Source organism: Suricata suricatta, chromosome 5 (genome assembly GCF_006229205.1).
Source record: "Suricata suricatta isolate VVHF042 chromosome 5, meerkat_22Aug2017_6uvM2_HiC, whole genome shotgun sequence".
Lineage (NCBI taxonomy): Eukaryota > Metazoa > Chordata > Mammalia > Carnivora > Herpestidae > Suricata > Suricata suricatta.
The window spans coordinates 105,704,924-105,726,574 of record NC_043704.1 but is presented as its reverse complement, the minus strand read 5'-3'; the positions used below and the strand labels follow the sequence as shown (position 1 = coordinate 105,726,574).

The window sequence follows — 21,651 nt, the reverse complement described above, 5'->3', positions numbered from 1 at the left end:
CAGAGTTATAAAGGTTTCAGACCTGGGAATAGCAAAGCATATGTTCTAATTGTTCGAAAGCGTTAGTGGAAGTGAGGCAAGTGAGAGTACCATTAGGAAGGTAAGTGATTGAGGTTTTGGTCATGCGAAAGAAAAATGGGATGGTATGTCTGTACTTTAGTATATTCTTTGAACAAACAGGTCCTGCTAGGAGAACCTGAGTTTACAATGTCTAAAAGGAAGTCAGTGATAAAGTTGCAGTTTTTATTGTTGTAAGCCCTGCAGCCTTCATATGATGACTGAAGAGACAAATGGAATTATGAGTGGCCTTTGTATAAGTACTGAAGAATCATAATCTTGATGCTTTGATCAGTTCTCATCCCATTAAACAATGTAGTCTCTCTAGGGAGCATGTTGTTCATATTATTTAAACTTCCAGGTTCTTTAATCCTAAAATCATAATTGATAAAATTTATTAATTTCTTAAGCAATCAGTTATTCATCAGTGGACCACCAGAGTTTAATAACAACACTGTAATTTAGGCTAAGGGCAAATGAAGTATAAGTCCCCACCAGAAGAAGCTACACTCTGAATAAATAAATTATTTAATAATAATAATTACTCTTAATAAATAAGTTATTTAATAAGTAAACATAAAGGGAATGGTACACACAAAGGTAAGTGTTAAGGTGACCAGTAAGTGCAAAAAGTAGGCAGAGAAAGGATAAGTCATTATGGCTAATGTGACCAGAAAGAATTTACAACCTTAAGTTGCTAATCAAGTTTCTGTTATAGCAGAGATCATAGAATATTTGATTTTACACATGAATTATTCACGTGGCTACATGACTTTTTAGTCTTGTCGTTGTATGACAATATACGTTCTGGTCTCATTGCTCTCATCATTAAATAGTTATTCTGAAATTGATTTATATGTAATTAAGGCTTAGGCATATACTTCTTGGTAAATCTCATAATAGCACTGGGCATTCTGCTGAGAACTAGTTCTGAGATTTTAAGCAACCAGTTTTCTCAAGAGGGAATCCACCTGGAGCTGGAGCCCTTTGCAGGTCTAAACTTTTGCGACTCTGGTCATCCAAACATCTTGAACTGAGACTACTCTTTGGTTCTTATTTCTTCTTTATTTTAGTTAACTAGCCCTGTTCCTTCTTTCAGGGAAAGAACTTGTTCTTGAATCTGCCTGTTCTGTCTGTCCTAACGTAGCTACTGTTACCTCATGCCTGGACCATTATAGTAACTCTCTAAATGTTCTCTTTCATTCTCACACTTTCCTCATTCAACCCGGGAAATCTCTAATCTTTGAAATATCAGTTTGCTCATCTCACTTTCTCAAATAAAAACTTTGGAAATAAAAGGTATCAAACATCTTTTGGCTGTTGAGGCTTTGTACATGAACTTACTTTGTCACTCATTCCTTATCAGATTACCAGCTCGCCCGTCCCTTCCTTTCTCAGGCCCACAACATTCTTACTCTTCCTCTCTGTTAATCCAATCCTACCAATTTTGGGGGGATCTAGATGAATTTCTACCTCTAGCCAGAAGTCTTTCCCACCTAATCTAGCTTTCATTAACTTTTCCTTTTGTTTTGGTTCTCTCCTGGCATTTAAGACCTCTATTATCATTTTGACACATGATTTTATACTGTTAAACATTGTTACTTGGTCATTTCATGAGTGTGTCTTGACTCTTTAAAAATGGAACCATATTTGCATTTATTTTGCTTTGTCCACAGAGCCTGGCAGATACTGTGCCTATGGTAGACAATCAGAACTTGTGGAACTGAACTGTGTTCTTGTGGCTTGCATAGGAAACCTGGTTTTGCCTTTTCCTTTCCATCCAACAGCCAGTTCCATCCTCAAGTGTCTGTCCCACCACCATAGCCATTTCCCTAATAGTCAGCTACTCTGCTCCCAAATAGAGGTCCCCATTTGCCCTGTTCACTTTGCAGCACAGCCATGTTTCCACTTCTGCTCTCTTTTGTGTCCTTCTTGTAGTGGGCTGCTTAACTAGGCCACAAGCTCTGCTCTGTATAGGCATGAGCTACAGAACAGAATGCCTGCCTGTTGGCATTGTTTTCACCAGATTTATGGTATGGGGATGGGAGCTCACAGAAAGCAATACAGTAGAGTAGTTTGGTGTTTGATGCAGACAGAGGCTTTGGGAGTTTTTGGAGGTATGTCCAGAAATTGGTCATGTATGATGAAGAGTTAAGGTTCATGCCAGTTAGATAAACTGAACTGTTAAGCCAACAAAATCAAGGTTTGCTTCTGGAGCTTAGACTAATGTTAATAGTCTGATATCTTTTTCACACAAGGAAACTAAGGTCCAATGAGGAGGCTGCAAATGTAACTACTTGTTAGTATTTGCTAATTGCAAATAATTCGGTGCAGCGTATCCTTGGATGGATTCATTCTTTATGGTATTTAATGTCAGAAATTGGCCAGCTAGTCTAGGTTTTAGTCACCTATTCAAGAGTAATAAGCTTGTTATCACTTCCAAATAGACTATATCAAGGGACTGTGACCCTGCCAACACCTGGAATTTGGCCAAGGGAAATTAGGATTTCTGACCTACAGATAAAAATTTTTTGTTGCTTTAAGCCACTAGGTTTGTTGTAATTCTTTATAGCAGTTATAGAAAACCAGTGTAGTAAGATTAGCTATTTCCTGGTGTTTAAGAAATGCTTCTCAAACTTTAAGATGCTCCACCTGGATGGGCTCTTAAAAACCCTAATCCTAATAAAGACTCCTGAGTGATGCTGAAACTGCTCCTCCAAGAGCTGTACTGAACAGCAAGACTTTAAAGCACATTAGAGGATTTTATGTCTTTTATTAGTTTCAGTATGAGGAAGTAGAGCCGGGTGGTTAGAGTATTGGAGGCTCTGGAGTTAACTTATTGGGGGTGGAAAATCCCGTTATTTAATAGTTATGCGACTTTTGGCAAAATACTTAATTTGCTGAAATTATTTAGAAAATAATTTAAATTAAGTTTTCTCAACAATAAAATGATACTAATAACACCTACCACAGATTACTGTTTGTTAGGTGAAATGGTTATACATTAGTTCATTTCCCAGTCCTTGGAAATGCAAATTATTTACCTAATGTAATGCCTATAATCCTGGCCCCAGAGACTTTTTGCCTGCCAGCTGTGAACAGTTTGTATTCATTCACTCATTCATTTATTCACTGTTTTTAAATTATTTTTTAATGTTTGTTTTTTGTTTTTGAAGGCTAGACAGCATGAGTGGGACAGGGACAGAGTGAGAGGGAGTCATAGAGTCCAAAGCAGGCTCCAGGCTCCGGGCTGTCAGTACAGAGCCCAGTGTGGGGCTTGAACTCAGGAACCATGAAATCATGACCTGAGCTGAAGTCAGATGCTTAACTGACTGAGCCACGCAGGTGCCCCTCGTTTTTAAATTCTTATTTGTTGACAGATAAGTACAAGGCTTTATTCTAAGTATTGGGGATATGGTGATAAATAAGATAGATTCTGCCTTCAAGGAGTTTGTATACAAGTGTGATAATTTTGGCTAATTCTTTTTTTTTAATGAAATGATCTTTGAGATATTATTAAGTAAATATTAAAAAGTGAACATGTATACAGCACAATATGTGTAGTATGATCCTTTTTATATGAAGTTAACTATACATATACACGATGAATTACTAGTTAAATGAATTTTTTAAAATAAAGAAAATGCAAATCTGAATTGTTATTAGATTTAAGAGATGTAAAGTTACTTTGTCAAATTGCCATAACAATTTCTAGACATTCTGAATTTCTGTATCTCATTGATTACTCATAATAAACAATTCAGAGTTTGGTGCCAGCCCATGGGTCATTCTTTGATATTCTTTTAATTTTTACAATACTAAACACTCATTTCTCATATAATTGCAACTGTTTCAAAAAAAATTCTAATTTGGTCTGATAATAGACACAGGAGAGAAGTGGTTCTGAGGATGGGGTAATTTTTTGGACAAGCAAACAAAGAAGGTGGCAAAAAGATGATATGTGATCTGGATTTTAAGGGCTACATGGGCATTCGTCAGAAGGATAATTGTGTAAGAGTTATTTTGTGTAATTCTTTTTAATGTTTGTTCTTGAGAGAGCGAGTGAGCAAGCAGGTGTGCAAGCACACAAGCAGGGGAGGGACAGAGAAAGAGGGAGACAGAATCTGAAGCAGGCTCCTGGCCCTGGGCTGTCAGCACAGAGCACAATGTGGGGCTGGAACTCAGGAACCATGAGATCATGACCCAAGCCAAAGTCAGATGCTTAACCAACTGAGCCACCCAGGCGCCCTGGAAGATTATTTTAAACAGAGGGAATACAGGAGCCATGTTAGTTAGGGAAGTGTGAAATTGCTAGGTGTGTTGAGAAAGATAGTGGACATCTCTTGTTTTAGCCTGCTCAGCATCTAGTCTCCCTTCTTCCATTTCCCCTTGGGGACCAACAACTTCTCCATTCTCAGTGTAGGTGTTTTGGGTAGGGCTGAACTCTTCCCTAGCTCACAAACTGACCAGCATTTCTCACCCCTCTCCTCTTGCTCCTGGCAACTGGTTCAGGAGATCAGTTACACCGAGGACTTTTGCTGTAACCCTGACCAGGGGAGGGGAAAGAAGTGCTTGTTCCTTCTGGGACTGTTGAGAAGGGAGATGTAAGCCCAGACTGACAGTGCCAGGTTAACACTGGACAAAGGAACCAGTTTGAGAACGGAGCCAGCAGAGAAAAGAGCAGAGACCAGAGATAGAATCCCAACTCAAAGACTTCATTTATGTCCTCCCGTGTAGCCATACCCTCTCTTTTATCCCTGAAAATTTTCAGTTACATGAACAAATAACTTCCTTTTTATTTCATCTCAAACCCATCTTAACTGAAAGACCTACACAAAGGTGTGCTAGAATATGTGTGTGTGTATACACCAGGGACTAAGAGGCTGCAGGGGTGGGCTGAGGCTAGAAGAGTTTAGGAATGGACCCTAATTTACGGAGGCTCCCAGGAGTTCTAGAGGGTCTTAAGCAATGTTTAAAAGGAGTCATTAGTGCCCACATCACCAAACCAAAACTAACCTCTAACTTAATTGCAGTTTCAGCCACCTTCAGGAATGTAATCTTAACCCATGGGTCTGGAATTTCTTGGTTGGCATTTGTGAAGTAATTCACCTAATTAGGCCTTTTATCTCCCAAAGGAAGGTGATCTTGACTGAAATAATCCTTTTTATTTTTCCATTTATTACTTCCTTATCCCATCCCTTCTCTGCTTTTAAAACCTTTTCTTTTCTGTAGCTCTTTGCCGTTCCTTTCTATTTGCTAGATGGAACACTGCCCAATTTATAAATCATTCAATATAGCCAGTTGGATCTTTCAAACATTCAGTTGAATTTTTATTTACTAGCAGTGATCACCTCAAGAAAATGAAGAGCTATAAACTCAGAAACTAATATTAAGAACATTTATTTCCTCAATTTTTTCCTAGTAGTTTTATTTTTATTAGTCTGTTTATTTTCCTCTGGTTGAGGATAGGCTGTTAAACATAGAAGGCACCTAGCAAGTCCCTGAAAATGACATTTTAAAAAATGCTGTTTTCCTTTAAAGGATTGAGAGTTATTATCTTTTTTTTAATGTCTTTATTTTATTTTGAGAGAGAGACAGAGTGAGCAAGGGAGGGGCAGAGAGAGAGGGAGACACAGAATCTGAAGCAGGCTCCAGGCCCTGAGCTGTTAGCACAGAGCCCAACATGGGGCTGGAACCCACAGACTGAGATCATGGCCTGAGCAGAAGTAAGATGCTTAACTGATTGAGCCACCCAGGCTCCCTCAGAGTTATTATTTTATTGAGCAATGAAGTAGCAGACTATTTACTTGTGTTTTCTATTTTCAATAAGCATTCAGTATAAGCAGACTTTCACTGTAGAAACTTCTAAGAATATTAAGAATCATCTTTTCTGGGGCGCCTGGGTGGCTCAGTTGGTTAAGCCTCCAACTTCGGCTCAGGTCAGATCTCACATTTGTGGGTTCGAGCCCTGCGTCGGGCTCTGTGCTGACAGCTAGCGCAGAGCCTGGAGCCTGCTTCCGGTTCTGTGTCTCCTTCTCTCTCTCTGACCCTCCCCCTCTCACGCTCTGTCTCCCTCTGTATCAAAAATAAATAAAACATTAAAACAAAAAAAAATCATCTTTTCTGAAGTACCCTACTCACTGAATTCATCTTCTCAGCAGGAACAAGAAGTAACTGGGAATCTGAGGAACACTTCAGCCATTTTGGACATTATAACAAAAATAAATGCGCTTCACATCAACTTCCCTACATATATTTGTCATATCTCTTTCTAACAATTCTGGGTTTTTTTCTTCTATATTTTTCATGATTCCAAGCCAGTGGATTTACAGCATGTCCCTCAATTTGGATTTGTCTGATTGTGATTAGATTGAGGTTGAACATTTTCCCATAATACCCCATTGATGATGTTGTACCTCCAAATTTAACAGCAAGGGGCATACAGGATCCAATTATTGTCCAATTTTTAGTTAATTTTGATGATTTGGTTAAGGTGATATCCACCAGATTTATCCATTATACCTTTTCACACCTTTGTAATCACCTGTGAGATGATTCTTTGACAAGAGTTCTCAATATCTTTTGTACATTGTTTCAAAGAAGAAAAATCACCCAGTTGAAACCTTACAGAATTGGAAAGGATTATTTCAACAAATTCCTAGTGACTACCCACTAAACTATGTCATGCTAGGTGATAAGACCACAAAGTAGTGAGACTGACCAGAATAAAACAAAGAGGAAAATCCCCCAGGAGAATTTGGGAGAATGACAAAGACCACATTAAAAGTGAGGAAAGAGACGTTCAGAGATAGGCAATGACTTGACCAAGATTTCATTATCAAATGTCAGAAGTGAGATTAGAAGTCTGGTTTTTCTGATGTCCAATCCAATGTTCTTTTCATGACAGCATCAGAAGATTGAATCGAAAAGCTGGTTTTCCAAGACAGGTGTAACATTTGTTCTTACAGTGAAAAAAGTTCATAACTCCTTACTATGTAACTGAAAGAACCACCTTTCTCCAGGCCTTCCACAATGTGTTTTAGAGACAATGTTGTTTAGATTGATTTAAATTATGTACATTGTGAGTCTCATTTTATCTCCGGGAAATGCTTCCTCATAGTAACAGTGACACACACACTGCAGACCTGATGTTGCTCATTGGCCTCCCTTAAATCTACCATGGAACAAGATTTTTCTGTTTACAAGTCAAGAAACAATTCAGAGGTATTTAAATCCTACATCCTGAAAGCACTAAGGGTTGACACATAATTGCTTTATGAAACACAGAAGTTGTTTACATATACATCACTGGAATCTCAAAAACAACCCACTTATTCCTTAAGGTGGGAAGCACGGATCAGTACATATAATCTGGATTGCTAAATGCTTTGCCGTCTAGTGTAGGGTGCCTGGGTGGGTCAGTCAATCGGTTAAGTATCTGACTCCATCTAGGCTCAGGTCATGAGCTTGCTTCCTGGAGTCGAGGCCCACTTCCGGCTCTGTGCTGGCAGCGTGGAGCCTGCTTGGGAGTCTCTCTCTCCATCTCTCCTGCTCGTCCTCTGCTCACTTGCTCTCTCAAAATAAATAAACTTTAAAAAAATCTCTAGTGTATACTTAATTTTCAGAGTAGAAGCATTCAAGTATGAATTATTCATGCAGGACTATCGGCTTCGAATTTAAAAGCTGGTTCTGGAGATGAGCTGTTTTAGACATTGGTCAATCATGAGATTATTTTGAGCTCAGTTTTGGATCTATTGACACTGAAATCCCAACCTGGTCTCTTCCCTGGGGTCGGGAAGTTTAGGGAGAAATAGGTGGCTACAGGGGACACACAAGCTGAAAAAGTTCACTTCTACCCCCTCGGCTTCAGGAACTGTTTTTAAACATGAAGGCCACGATATCATTTGACCTTCGCTCGTGCTTCTCCATGCAGAACCTCGTAACATTCTGCGTGCTTTTGAATAAATGAATTTAATTAAATAGGTAAGTATTACCACATTTACAATTTTTTTTACAAGACGACTCTGGCAAGAACTCCCTCCGCCAGCGGCTAAAGAGCCCTCCAGAAACTGGAGGAGAGGCAGGTTTCCTGAAGGACTCTACGTGGGGGTTAGTGACTGAAGTGGGCTGGTCAATCGGAAAGTCCTTTTCCCCTTGCTAAGAACTTGGAGAAAGCTCGGTGCCCGCAGCCCATCAGACTACCAACCCTTGGCCCCAGGTCCTCCCGCCAAGCCTCACGGTCCGCCCAGGGACAATCGCGCCCGGCTCTGCTGCTGAACTCGTTCGAGGCCTGGCTGGGTCAACGGAAGCTCCAGGCCAGAAATTATTTCACAACAGCCGAGAGGAAAGAGCGCGCCCTCTCCGTCATTTCTAGGAAGGCCGGAGGCTGCCAGGCAGCCGGGGCGGCCGGGGAGGACCGCACACAAACTAGAATAACTGCAAAACTAGGCACAGCCCGCGCACGCGCAGCGCACTCGGCCAGCTGGCGGCTGAGGTTGAGCAGCTCCCTCCGCCAGCTGCCGGATCTAATTTGTGGGCTCTCTCGGCGCGCCCGACTTCCGCGCCGGAGCGGGCGTGACGTACCAATCTCCTCCTCTCGCCCTCCGGCGGCGCCCGGTCTCTTGTGACGTCAGTCGCAGAATCCTCTCAGTCTTGATCTAGGGCGGAGTGAGGGGCCGGCCGGATGGGCAGGTTGTCTGCTCCTCCCCCAACCTGAGCTTGTTTTGTAAAGGAAAGCACTTGTAATTTCCTAAGACTTCAAATTAAGTCTTTAAACTGTTCCCGTTTCCTAATAAGGGAGAAAACGGCCCTCACCCCAGTTCCAGCTCCTTCCAAGCTGAAAGTTCTCTTAGAAGTAAGCTGCAAAATGTGTCGTTATTTAGATTTACTTGGGGGCTTTTACTTGTTATTTTTATGTGTTCTCTTGTGTAAGTTGAAAGAAAGTGACGTCCGTAAAATCGTAACTTTGTATATGGAGGCTGGGATAAGTAGTACCTAGTCTGGCTTGGTGAAATTGATGTAATTTTAGTTTAAATTTAGTTTCCATTTGAATTATCCAGGAGTGTCTTCGAGAAAGCGTGGGTATAAAAACTGTTAAAGAGCTTTAATCGTTTTGTAATCTGTTTAAAGCCATAATGAAAATCAAGGTATTACCAAAAAAAAAAAAAAAAGAATTTAAACTTATAAGGGGTGAAGGTTTTGTTTAGGGGTAGTGAAATAGATACAAAGATTTGTGTGACTTGCTCATTAGGCATGGAATTCAGGTCACTGCTTTCACAATGCCAATACTCTTGCCAGTTTGACTACAGCTGCCTTTAAGAACTCGCTGCTGGACCTGGGCCTCTATCGCCACTTTTTTTGGTTTCCTTCCTCACTGGTCTTTTCCTCTTTTCCGTTATTCTGGCTCTTGCCCTTACCCTCTTTTGCTTTCTCTGTTTAACTTTCTGTTTTCTTGATAGTTGAGTCAGCCTTTCCTTCCCTTTAAAAATCCCTTTTTAAAACACCTGTGAAAGTGGGGACACCTGGGTGGCTCAGTTGGTTGAGCCCTCTGACTTTGCCTCAGCTCATGATCTCCCAGTGGGTGAGTTTGAGCCCACCTGGCCGCGGTGCTGACAGCTGAGAGCCTGCTTTGGATTCTGTGTCTCTCTCTCTCTCTCTGCCCCTCCCCTGCTCACTCTCTCTCTTTCTCTCTCGCTAAAAAAAGAAAAAATTAAAATACCTTTACAAGGAAATAGAAAATTTTTAGTTTATTTTTTTGTGTTAAGGGAAGTTTTTTGGGGGGTGGGTAAGTTTGTGTATGAATAGATCTAAAATTCCCTCTGGTTAAAGCTTTCATTCTTTCATAGTAGTGAAAATAGGAGTGTGTATGTATGTGTAGAGAAGAAAAGAGAAGAAGAGGTATGAGAAAGAGGAGAAGGGAGTATGTGGTGCGTTGTTTGTAATCAGAAACAGGAGAAAAAATATATAAACAGGTACTCTACTCAGCTCAAAATGAGATCACTGCCCGTTCTATGAAAGAAATACATCATTTCCAATCAATCCCTGCACGTGCCTCAGTAATACATTTTCTTAGATGATTTGTGTCTTTCATGGAATCTGTAGCTTTAGCTGTCCCACGAAAAGTAGTCCTAGTTCTGTTGCTCTGTTTCATATATAATGAGATGGTATATCAGTGTTTCCAGACTAAATGGCCACCCTAAAGGCTTCTCAGTATGGTGGCACCTGTTTGCAGTTCTGCCAGTAGATGTTATTATCTGCAACATCCCCATATATGTTGGGGAACCTAAAGCACAGAGTCACTTGCCTCACGTTACAGACCTACACTGAGTCAGAATTTCTGCCTTTTCCAATTTTCTAGTCTCTGAATCACTATATCTAGTAATAATATTTACTTTTGAATGAATTATAGAATTCGCTAAGACAGTTTACTTGTCTTACTCTGCTTGGTCAACAGTAATTTGCAGAAATTGATTGGAAACATTTTGTATATTGATTTGAGGGTAGTCCTGAAGTTTGTTTTATTTTTCTATAGTGAAAGAAAATACACTGGTCTGTATTCCATAATTCAAAAATAATTGGAGGGGCACCTGAGTGGCTCAGTCGGTTAAGCATCCGACTCTTGATTTTGCCTTAAATCATGAGTTCGAGCCCTGAATCAGGCTCCACATGCGGAAACTGTTTGGGATTCTTTCTTTCCCCTTCTTTCTGCCTCTCCCCTGCTCACAAACTCTCTCCCAAAATAAATAAATAAACTTTAAAAAAAAATTGGGAACTTGAGTGCATTAAACTAAGTGAAACAGAAAGACAAATACTATTCCATATTCACCAGGATGTACATTACATTCCAGAACGTATTCCTCTTATAAATGGAAGTTTATCGCCCCATTCCCCACCCCCTTCGACCAGCCTTTGGTAACTACTACTCTACCTTTTCTATGAGTTGGGCTTTTTTAGATTCCACATATAAGTGAGATCATACAGTATTTCTCTTTCTCTGTCTGGCTTAGTATAATGCCCTCAAAGTTCATCCAAGTTGTCCCAAATGGTAGAATTTCTTTTCTCATCATGACTGAATAGTATTCCATTATATGTATACACCACATTTTGGTTATTCATCCATTGATGGATGCCTACATGGTTTCCATATCTTGGCCATTGTGAATAACACTGCAATAAACATGGGAGTGCAGATATCTCTATGAGATCCTGATTTTAATTCCTTTGGCTATATGTCTGGAAGTGGGATTGCTGGATCACATGGTAATACTATTTTTAATTTTTTGAGGAACTTCTCTCGACTGTTTGCCACAGTGGCTGTACCAATTTACATTCCTACCAACAGTGCACACGAATTCCTTTTCCTCTGCAACTTCACCAACACTTATCTCTGGTCTTTTTGATAAGAGCTATTCCAACAAGCATGAGGTGATATATCTCGTGGTTTTGATTTGTATTTCCCTGATGATTAGTGATGGAAGCACCTTTTCATATGCTAGTTGATCATTTGTATGTCATCTTTGGAAGACTCTATTCAATTTCTCTGCCTATTTTTTTAATCAGGCTTTTGTTTTGTTTTATGCTATTGTGTGAGTTCTTTATATATTTTGGAAATTATCCCCTTATCATATAATTTGCAAATATCTTCTCCCATTCTGTAGGTTGCCTTTTAATTTTAATAGTAGTTTCTTTTGCTGTGTGTGTTTTGTTAGTTTGATATGGTCCCGTTTATTGATTCTTGCTTTTGGTGTCATATCCAGAAAATTGCTGCAAGACCAATGTCAAGGAGCTTTTTGCTGTTCTATTCTAGGAGCTATATGGTTTCCGGTCATATGTTTAAGTCTTTAATCCATTTGCGTTCATTTTTGTGAGTGGTAAAAGATAAGGGTCCAATTTCATTTTCCTGCATGCAGTTATCTAGTTTTCCCCCAAAGCAGAGCAGATCTTAAATGTTCTCAATATAATGACAACAAAAACAACAAAATGGTAATTCTGTGGGGGGGGATGTGTTGACTACCCTTATTGTAGTCAATATTTCACAATATATGTGTGTATCAAATCATCACATTGTTCATCTTAACCTTACATAATATTATATGTCAGTTCTATCTCAGTAAAACTGGGGAGAAAAAGAAAGAGAATTTTTTAAATGTTGATTTCAGTGAAAAGTGAAAACAGAAAAAATGATATAATCTATGATTTTAACCCAAACGTTTATATTAGCGTAAATTATATGTTATATACATATAAAATATGTCTGTGTAATGTTATATCTCTATCCTGAAGTTTACAATTCACAGAAGTACTGTTATTCTATATTATTCTTTTCCCCCCAAAATTCTACCTTCAAGAGTAGTGATTTTTATCTTTTATATCTTTTATATCTTACATTTATCATAAAGTTAGGAACCTGGATCCCAGCATGGTACAAACACCAAGTTTGCTTATTCCAAAAACTTTTTATATATTTATAGGGCTTTATAATTATCCTTACTATATACACTATTTTAAAGACAAAAAACTAAGCAGGAGCATTGTTGGGGGTTAATTTTATTTTTCTGGATTTACAATACAAATAAAAATGTATTAGTCTTTAAAATGTCAGCAATAATATTGACATTTTTACTGCTAGAACTATAAACACAGACATAAATATCATCACTTGAGGACTTAGGCTAATCAATTCTTTTATTGGAAAACGTGCGATGCCTTTTACTAACACCTGTGTTCATGAGCTACAATTTGAAATGGGGGCTCAAAGAACAAGGTTTAGAGGCACCTGAGTGGCTCAGTCAGTTAAGCTTCCAACTCTTGATTTTGGCTCAGGTCATGATCTCACAGTTGTGAGATCGAGCTCCACAGTGGGTGCTGTCTTCATGGAGCCTGCTTGGGATTCTCTCTCCCTCTGTCTCTGCCCCTTCCCTGTGTGTGCATGCCCTCTCCCTCTCTCTCTCAAAATAAATAAACTTGAGGAAGAAAAGGTTTAGTAACTTTATTCTACTGTCTTAGCACTAAGATAGAGGCTCACGCAACTAACAAGTAGTTTGAACAGAAAGCATTAACTAAAGGGACTAGGCTTTACCTGTTCTGAAGCTCTCAAGTGGGACAACACAGATGTACAAAGATTTCTTTAGATTATTTGGAAAAACTATTCCAAAGTATTGTGAACTTCCATTCTGCAGATGATTGGAATAGACCCTCATACTCCATTACAGTTTCTTTTGCTGCATAACAAACTGACCTAAATTTAGCATCTTGGAAACAACCATTATGTTCATAGATTTTGTGGGTCAGAAATTCAGACCAAGTACAGTATGGTTGATTCTTCTCCTAGAAGTCCTTTGGGCTGGTCTGGCTCAAAGACTAGGAGCAACTACTCTTGGCTACTTTGTGTGGGTTGGCTTCCTTATAGTGAGTGTCCTCTGGGTAACTAGACTTTTATGTGGCAGTTCAGGGCTCGAGCCTCAAATGCTCTAGTGCATAAGGCCAATGCCGCATTGCCTTTTATGACCCAGCCTCCCTGTTGGATCTGCTGTAAAGTATTGGCCGAAGGAGTCCTAAGTCTACCCAAATTCAGGAAGAGTGTATGCTCGTTTTGTGTGCTTCATCTTACTGTGCTTCATAGATTTTTTTTTAATAAATTAAAGTTTTGTGGCAACCCTACCTTGAACAAGTCAAGCAGTGTCATTTTCTAACAACATTTGCTCATTTCATGTCTCTGTGTCACATTTTGGCAATTCACTATTTCTAACTTTTTCATTATTTATTATGGTGATCTGAGATCAGCAGTTAGTAATTGCTGAAAGCTCAGATGATGGTTAGCATTTTTTAGCAATAAAATATTTTTTAGTTTTTATTTTATTTTGAGAGAGAGAGAGAGAGAGAGAGAGAGAGAGCGCGCGCGCGCGCGCGCGCGCGCGCACGCAGGAGAGGGGCAGAGACAGAGAGAGAGAGAATCCCAAACAGGCTCTGTGCTGTCAGTGCAGAACCTGACACAGGGCTGGAACTCAAAAATACGAGGTCATGACCTGAGCTAAGTCAAGAGTCGGGCACTTAACCAATTGAGTCCCTAGCAATAAAGTACTATATTTTTAAGGTATGTACATTATTTTTTAAAGACCTAATGCTATTACACACTTAACAGATTGTAATGTAAACATAACTTTTATATGCACTGAAAAACAAAAAACTTCATTTGATTTAACTTTGTTGCAATATTTGCTTTATTACAGTGGTCTGGAAACAAGATCCACAATGTCTCTGAGGTAAGTCTATATGTGCATTTGTGTAGGTTAGCACTTGGAATTAAGCAGATACCTTGTACCCCCAAAAGTCTGCTCCTGTGACCTGGCCTCTCCAGAGACCTGCCCTGTTTCTGGTCCCTAGCTACCCTAACCTGCGCTGCTCACAGGTGTGCAGACCACACCTTGTCAGCTGGACTTTGGCTGTTGGCCTTCCAGGCCTGTTGGGCTCAGGCTGGTCTCCAAAATCTGCATATCCTCCAGGGTGGAAAGTGCCACCTCAAAAATCTTTCTGAGGTGGTAGCTTTAAACCAGTGACAAACAGTCCCCATTTGGATTGGCTGCCTGGGCTTATCCAGCCATCAATGCTCCCACGTGTCTATTATTGGATAGCCGTTCTGGCTGCTCCATGCTGGCAAGTCCCTGCACTTTCCTCCACCTCTGCCTTAGGGAGGAATGTGCACATTTGTGTAAAATAAGGCTTGGAATTAGACAGATGCCAGGTGCCAGAAAAACACTGCTGCTGTGATCTGGCCCCACCCTGTTCCAGGCTCCTGGCCACCCTGACTTGCGTGACACACGCAGGAGCAGTGCACCCCCTTGTCATTCACCCTTGGGCAGCCAGAACCCTCGAGGCCTGTGGAGCTAGGGCCTACCCTTAACTACCTGCACATCTTCAGGAAGGGAGGGAGACCTCCCCTGAAAACCACTCTGAGACAGCCACTGAAATGGGTGAGTGGGGACCCCATGTGGACCTACTGTTTGCTGGAGTCCCAGGCTTCTGGGCAGCAATCAAGGCTTTCAGGTGTCTCCTCTTGCAGGAGACCTGGGCCAGACCACACATTCCAGCCCTGGCAAGACAACCCAGATTACCCAGGCTCTGCCATCAGTGGAAATATGCACATTTGTGTAGATTATGGCTTGGATTAGGTAGATGTAACCCCCAGAGCCTCCTCCAGTGACCTGGCCTCTCCAGATGCTTGACCTGTTTAGGTCCTTGCACCCTGGCCCATGCCACCTGTGCATGCTCACTTTGTTTGCATCACTTGTTTGCACTCAGAAGCAGGTCTTGGGCAGACTCGGCACTGAAGCCCATGGAACTCTGGCCAGGACTCAGCCACCTGCATAACCTCTGTGTGGTGGGATCCCACCTCCTGAAAATCACTCTGAGGCGGCAACTGGAAATGGCTAACAGTGTTTCTATGGACTTGCTTCCTTATCCCAGGTTTCAGTGGAGACTAGTGCTTCCAGATGTTTCCTAATGGAGGAAACCTGCCCTGCCTGCCTGGCCTCTTCCTGGCAAGGAAGTTGATAAACTTCCAGCTCTGCCTTGGAGGGGGAGAATAGTGTACAATGGTAGGTAGGCCTTGCAATTAGGCTGATGTTTTGTACTTCCAAAGAACCTCTGGGCGTTCTCCTGTGCCCCAGCCTTTCCCAACACTTACCCTTTTCCAGGACCCTGACCACAGGGATGTGTGAGTCTGGCACATGCACCACACACACACACACACACACACACACTGTCAACTGCCTTTGGGCAGAAGGGCCCTCTAGGCCTATGGAGGTAGGTCCCATCCCTAACCACCTGCATTGCAAAAAGTGGAGGAAGCCCACCCTCCACCTCCCAAAATCACTCTAAGGTGTCAGCTGAAATGAGAGACTGCCATCCCGCTGTGCACTGCTTGCCAGATGTCCTGGGCTTCTGCTGCAAGTGGGCTCCCTGGTGTCTCTTGTTGGAGGATACGTTGGTCAGCCAAACCAATGTAGAACCTTGCAGAGCAGTTCAGATTCACCCCGCTCTGCCTTCAGGTGAATGTGTGCATTTGTGTACCAGAAGGCTTGGGATTAGGCAGCTCAATTACCTCCAATAGTCCCCTCCTGTGCCTGGGCCTTACCTGACATTGACCTGTTCCCTGCTACTCTGACCTGCGAAGGTATCCTTCAATAAGAGGCACCTAGGATTCTTGATTGTGACAAGACCCTGACCCTATCATGCAGCTAGACCATGTGGGCTCACGGTAGCCAGTTTAAAGCTGCTTCCTCAGAAAGATTTTTGGTGGTGAGCTACATCCACCCAAAATGCTATGCACGTGGTTGAAGACTTGGCATGAAATCCTAGGCCTGGAGGGCACTGGCTGCCTGGGCAGACTGACAAGTGCATACTGCTATGTAAAGTAGCCAGGAACAGGTGTATGTGAAAGCCAGATAACAGGTGCAACCTATTGAGGCTATAACATATCTCCCTAATTCCAGGCTCTAACATAACACAAATTCGCCTGTTCAACTGAGAGTGGAACTGGAGGAATCTGGACCACCTTTCCAGGATGGGACCCACGGAATGGTCAGGTACACACAAATGGGGACTGACAGTCCTCAATGTAAAATGGAGCCTAAGAAATAACTCTCAGCTGCTGGGCTCCCTACACCCTGAGACCACTTATATGGTTGGTGTCCTACCGGAGCTCCATGGACCCAGGGTGCCCCTGCAGTCCAGGAAATGGTAACAGTGTGCAGACACTACATTCGTGGTCAATGCACGTCAGGGTAGCCAAGGTCCTGGAACAGGACAATGTCCTGAAGGGCCTGTTCACAGGGAGAGAAGCATGGAGGGTTCCTGACATCTGCCTAATTCAAAGCATTCACCTATACAGATGCTCATATTCCACCAGAGGGCAGAGCTAGAGGAATCTGGCCAGACCTGCCAAGGTGGGTCAGGTAGTTGGGATGCCCTCCAATAAGAGCCACCTGGGAGCCCTGCTTACTGGAGAAGCCTAGGATCACATCAGGTAATCCATTCTAAATGTGGACTATCTGTTGCCAGTTAAAGCTGCAGCCTCAGAAGATTTGTAAGGAGTGTGCACTCTCCACAATGGAGCTTGGGAATGGTTTGGAGAAAGTCCTAAGCCCAACAGACCTAGGGGGCTTGGGCACCCAAAGGCCACCTGACAGTATGGACTGCATGTTTACAGGTAGCACAGGGCAGGAGAGCCAGGGCCATAAAACAAGAAAGCTGTAGGGAGAGGCTGGGTCCCAGGAGCAGGCTACTTGCATCTAATTCCAAGGGCTGATTTTCACAAATGTGCATAGTCCCCCTGAAGGCAGGGCTGAGGAATCTGGACTGCCTTGCTAGGGTGGTTCACACAGAGCGGTTGGGGTATGCTCCAAGAAGAAATATGTGGGAGCCCCATAGGGCAGCCAGTCCAAATGGAGACCAGTTGTCACTAGTTTAAATCTTCTGCCTCAGAAAGATTTTCCTACTGTGGGTTCCCTCCACCCCAAGGCAGTGCAGGGGGTTGGGGTCCTCCTGGAGCACCAGGGGCTTGGAGTGCCCCCTTCAGCCAAGGGCCAGCTGATGAGGGACAGACTATACATGTGTGGGCCACGCAGGTCCAGGTAGCCAGGGACGTGGACCAGGGCAACTGAAAGTAGAAGCTGGATAACAGGAGCAAACTATTTGGGGTACCTGAAATCTGCTTAATTCCAAGTTTTATTTTAAACAAATGAGCATATTCCCCCTGAAGGCAGAGCTGGAGGAAAGTGGGCTGCCTTGCCAGAATGGGGCCAGGATAACTGGCCAGGATCTCCTCTAATAAGAGATACCTGAAAGCCTTGGTTGCTGCAGTAGCCAGGGGCCCCAAATGATGCTGTTTAAAGCCAGTTTAAAGCTGCCACCTCAGAAACAATTTCAGGGGCAGGATTCCTCTGCCCAGGGGGCTATGCAAGTGGTTGGGACCAACCAGCTCCAGTGGCCTGGAAGGCACCAGCTGCCCCTGGTGGGCTGATGAGGTGCCTTCTATGCACGTGTGAGCTTTGCAGGTCAGGGATCAGCAATAGGGCAAGAGTCTGGAAAGGCTTGGTCACAAGACTGAGCTATTGGGGGTACAAGGATCAGCCTAATTCCAAACCCTAACCTATTCACATATGCATACATACTCCATCTGAAGGTATGGCTGGAGGAGTCTGGACTGCCTTGCCAAGATGGGGCCTGGTGTGCTGCTGTGCTATCCTCTGGGAAAGAGATATCCGTAAGCCTTGATTACCGGTAAGCCTAGGACCCCATTGAGCAGCCAGTCCAAAAGGGTACTGACTGTTGACGGCTTAAATTTTTTTAAATGTTTGTTTATTTTTGAGAGAGAGAGAGAGAGAGAGAGAGACAGAAACAGAGTGTGAGCAGGTGAGGGGCAGAGAGAGAGGGAGACACAGAATCTGAAGCATGCTACAGGCTCTGAGTTGTCAACACAGAGCCCAACACAGGGCTCGAACCCATGAACTGTGAGATCATGACCTGAGCAGAAATCGGTTGGATGCTTAATGCACTGAGCCACCCAGGTGCCCCATGACTGTTGACAGCTTAAAGCTGCCATCTCACAAAGATTTTGGGGAGGTTGGCACCCTCCACCTTAGAGACTATACTGGTTTGGGGGACTAACCCAAGCTCTGCCGGCCTGGAGGACCCTGACTGGCCTCAGCAGGTTGGCAGGGTGTGTTACTACACACGTGCAGATAGCACTGATTTGGGAAGCCAGGGACCTGGAACAGGGCAGGTTTCTGGAGAGGCACAGGATCTGTTGGGGTTCCAAGGCATCTACCTCATTCTATGCTTAGCTTACACAAATGTGCATATTCTCCCTCTGGGCAGAGCTGGAGGAATCTGGACTGCCTTGCCAGGGTGGGCATGCACAGGGTGATCTGGGTACCCTCCAGTAAGAGACACCTGGGAGCCTTAATTGATGGAAAAGCCTGGGATACCATCAGTTGGCCATCCAAATGGAGACTGACAGTCCCTGGTTTAAAATGGAGCCTCAAAAACATGATTGGTTTGTGGGCTTTCTATACCCAGATTCTGGGGGTTGGGGTCCTGCCCAGCTGCATGGTCTGGGGTGCCCCTTATAGCCCAATGCATGCTTCTAGGGTGTGATCTGAGCATGCACAACCTCAGCAGGTCAGGGTTGCTATGGTCTTGAAATAGGCCAGTTCTTAGGAGAGGGATATTGAGAGTACTTGGAGCTGCCTAATTCCAAGCCTTAACCTATACAAAGGTGCATGTTCTCCTGAAGACAGGACGGCGAAAATGTGCCACCTGGCCAGGGCTGTGTAGAGAAGGATAGCCAGGGTATCTTTCAGAATAGACACCTGGGAACCTTAAAGAGGGGGGAAGCCAGGGACCAGTCAGGCATTCAGTCCAATGGCACTGTCACCACATTAAAGCTGTAGCCTCAGAAAGACTTATATGGAATGGGCACTTTCCACCCCGGAGGCTAGGCAGGTTTTGGAGAACAGCCTGAATCCGACGGGCCTAGAGGGCTTCCGGAGCCAAAGGCCATCTGACAGAGTATACATTGTACATGCATGAGTGGCACAGGGCAGGAGAGCCAGGGCCATAAAACAAGAAAGCTGTAGGGAGAGGCTGGGTCCCAGGAGCAGGCTACTTGCGTCTAATTCCAAGGGCTGATTTTCACAAACGTGTATAGTCCCCCTGAAGGCAGGGCTGAGGAATCTGGACTGCCTTGCCAGGGTGGGCCCACACAGGGTGGTTGGGGTATGCTCCAAGAAGAGATACGTGGGAGCCCCAATTGCTGGGGAAACCCAGGACCCCATCAGGCAGCCAGTCCCCATGGCAACTGACTGTCACCAGTTTAAATCTGCCTCAGAAAGGTTTTCCTGATGTGGAGTCCCTCCACCATGAGGCCAGGCAGGGGGCTGGGGTGTTTCCAGAGCTTCATGGGCCTGGACTGCAGCTCTGCAGCCTATGGTCAGCTAGAGGAAAGTGGATTGCCTTGCCAAGGTGGGGCTGGGCCCACTGGTCAGGGTCTCCTCCAATATGAGACGCCTGGAAGCCTTGTAAACTCAGGACCCTATCAAACAGCCAGTCCAAATGGGGACTGACTGTTGCCAGTTAAAAGCTGCCATCTCAGAATTTGGGGAGGTGGACACCCTCTGCCCTGTTGGTGATACAGGTGATTCAGACCCACCCTAGCTCTGCTGACCTGGAGGGCCCTGGCTGCCCTTGGCAAATTGATGGGGTGTGTGTTATACATTCTCCAGCTGCTCAGGTCAGGGTGGGCAGGAACCTAGAACAGGGTAAGTTTCTGGAGAGGCTGGACCATGGGAGTACACTGTTGAGTGTCCAAGGAATCTGCCTAATTCTAAGCACTAATCTACACAAATGTGACTATTCCCCCCTGGGGGCAGAGCTGAAGGGATCTGGTCAGCCCTGCCAGGGCAGATGAGGCAGGATGGTCTGGGAACCCTCCTTAAGAAACTTTTATGATCTCATGTTTTGTGGGTTCGAGCCCTGCATCGGGCTCTGCACTGACAGTGTGGAAGCCTGCTTGGGCTTCTCTCTCTTTCCCTTTCTCCTTGCTTCCTCCCCAACTCTCACGTTATCTCTCTCTAAAAAAATACACTTAAAAAAGAGAGAGAGAGAAAGACACACACACACACACACACACACACACACACACACACACACACCTGGGAGCCTTGATTGTTAGAAAAGCCCACGACAGCATCAGAGAGCCAATCCAAATGGGGACTGACAACTGCCAGTTTGAATCTGTGGCCTTGGAAAATTTTTTTCCAATATGGGCTCCCCTCACCCTGAGGCTTTTCGGTTGGTTGGGTCCGCCCAGCGCTCCAGGGGTCTGGTTGGCCACCAGCAGCCCAAGGCCAGCTGACAAGGTGTGGACTGAGTATGGATGGGACAGGCAGGTCAAGGTAGCCAAGGACCTGGAATGGAGCAAGTGTTGGAAAAGGCCAAGTCACAAGTGTGGGTCATTGTAGGTCCAAGGCATCTGTTGAATTCCAAGCCCTAACCTACAAAATGTGCATGTGGGGGCAAAGGGCAGACTGCCCCAAAATGTGCTACTTCAGCATATTATTTTGGATTAAAGTCACTTAGGAAACAGCCAGTGCAAGAATAACACTCCAACTGCTTTGTTTCTAGAAAGCAGGAAATAAATCTCCATGTGAAAGGTACCCTCCCTGTACTGGGATGTAAAGATAAATTTTAATCACCGGATAAGGAATTCAGAGATAAGAAGGCTGTGTGAATACTGTGTTACTTTTACTAACTTACTACCCTAGCTCAAATTCTGTTAGAATTTCTTTAAAATTGAAGCTTGTGGACCTAAGTTTTCTTTGTCGCATCAATTTCTCACAGATTTGTTGATTCTTTGTTTATAAAGCATAAAAGTACCTGCTTTGGTTATTTCATGGAGTCTCAATTTTAATACCAGGCCTTCTTGTGCATGTAACTAAACTTTTTTTCTCCTATTAATCTGCCTCTTGTCACTTTAATTCTTAGATCACCTAGGTGAACCTTGAAGGGTACAGAATCGTTTCTCTTCCTGAACAG

At 43.5% G+C, this 21,651-nt stretch overlaps 1 long non-coding RNA gene across 3 annotated transcripts in view; it reads left to right on the top strand.

The window, feature by feature from the left end:
• The first annotated feature begins 8,713 nt into the window (after positions 1-8,713).
• Positions 8,714-21,651, top strand: part of LOC115292084 — a 32,156-nt gene continuing 19,218 nt past the window's right edge. For 2 of the 3 annotated variants that reach the window (XR_003908791.1, XR_003908790.1), the window contains exons 1-3: positions 8,714-8,911; positions 14,286-14,318; positions 18,239-18,336. This is a non-coding gene — a long non-coding RNA (uncharacterized LOC115292084). Of the gene's footprint in view, positions 8,912-14,285; positions 14,319-16,547; positions 16,641-18,238; positions 18,337-21,651 lie in introns of all 3 variants that reach the window. The other variant, XR_003908792.1, reaches the window with a different exon arrangement.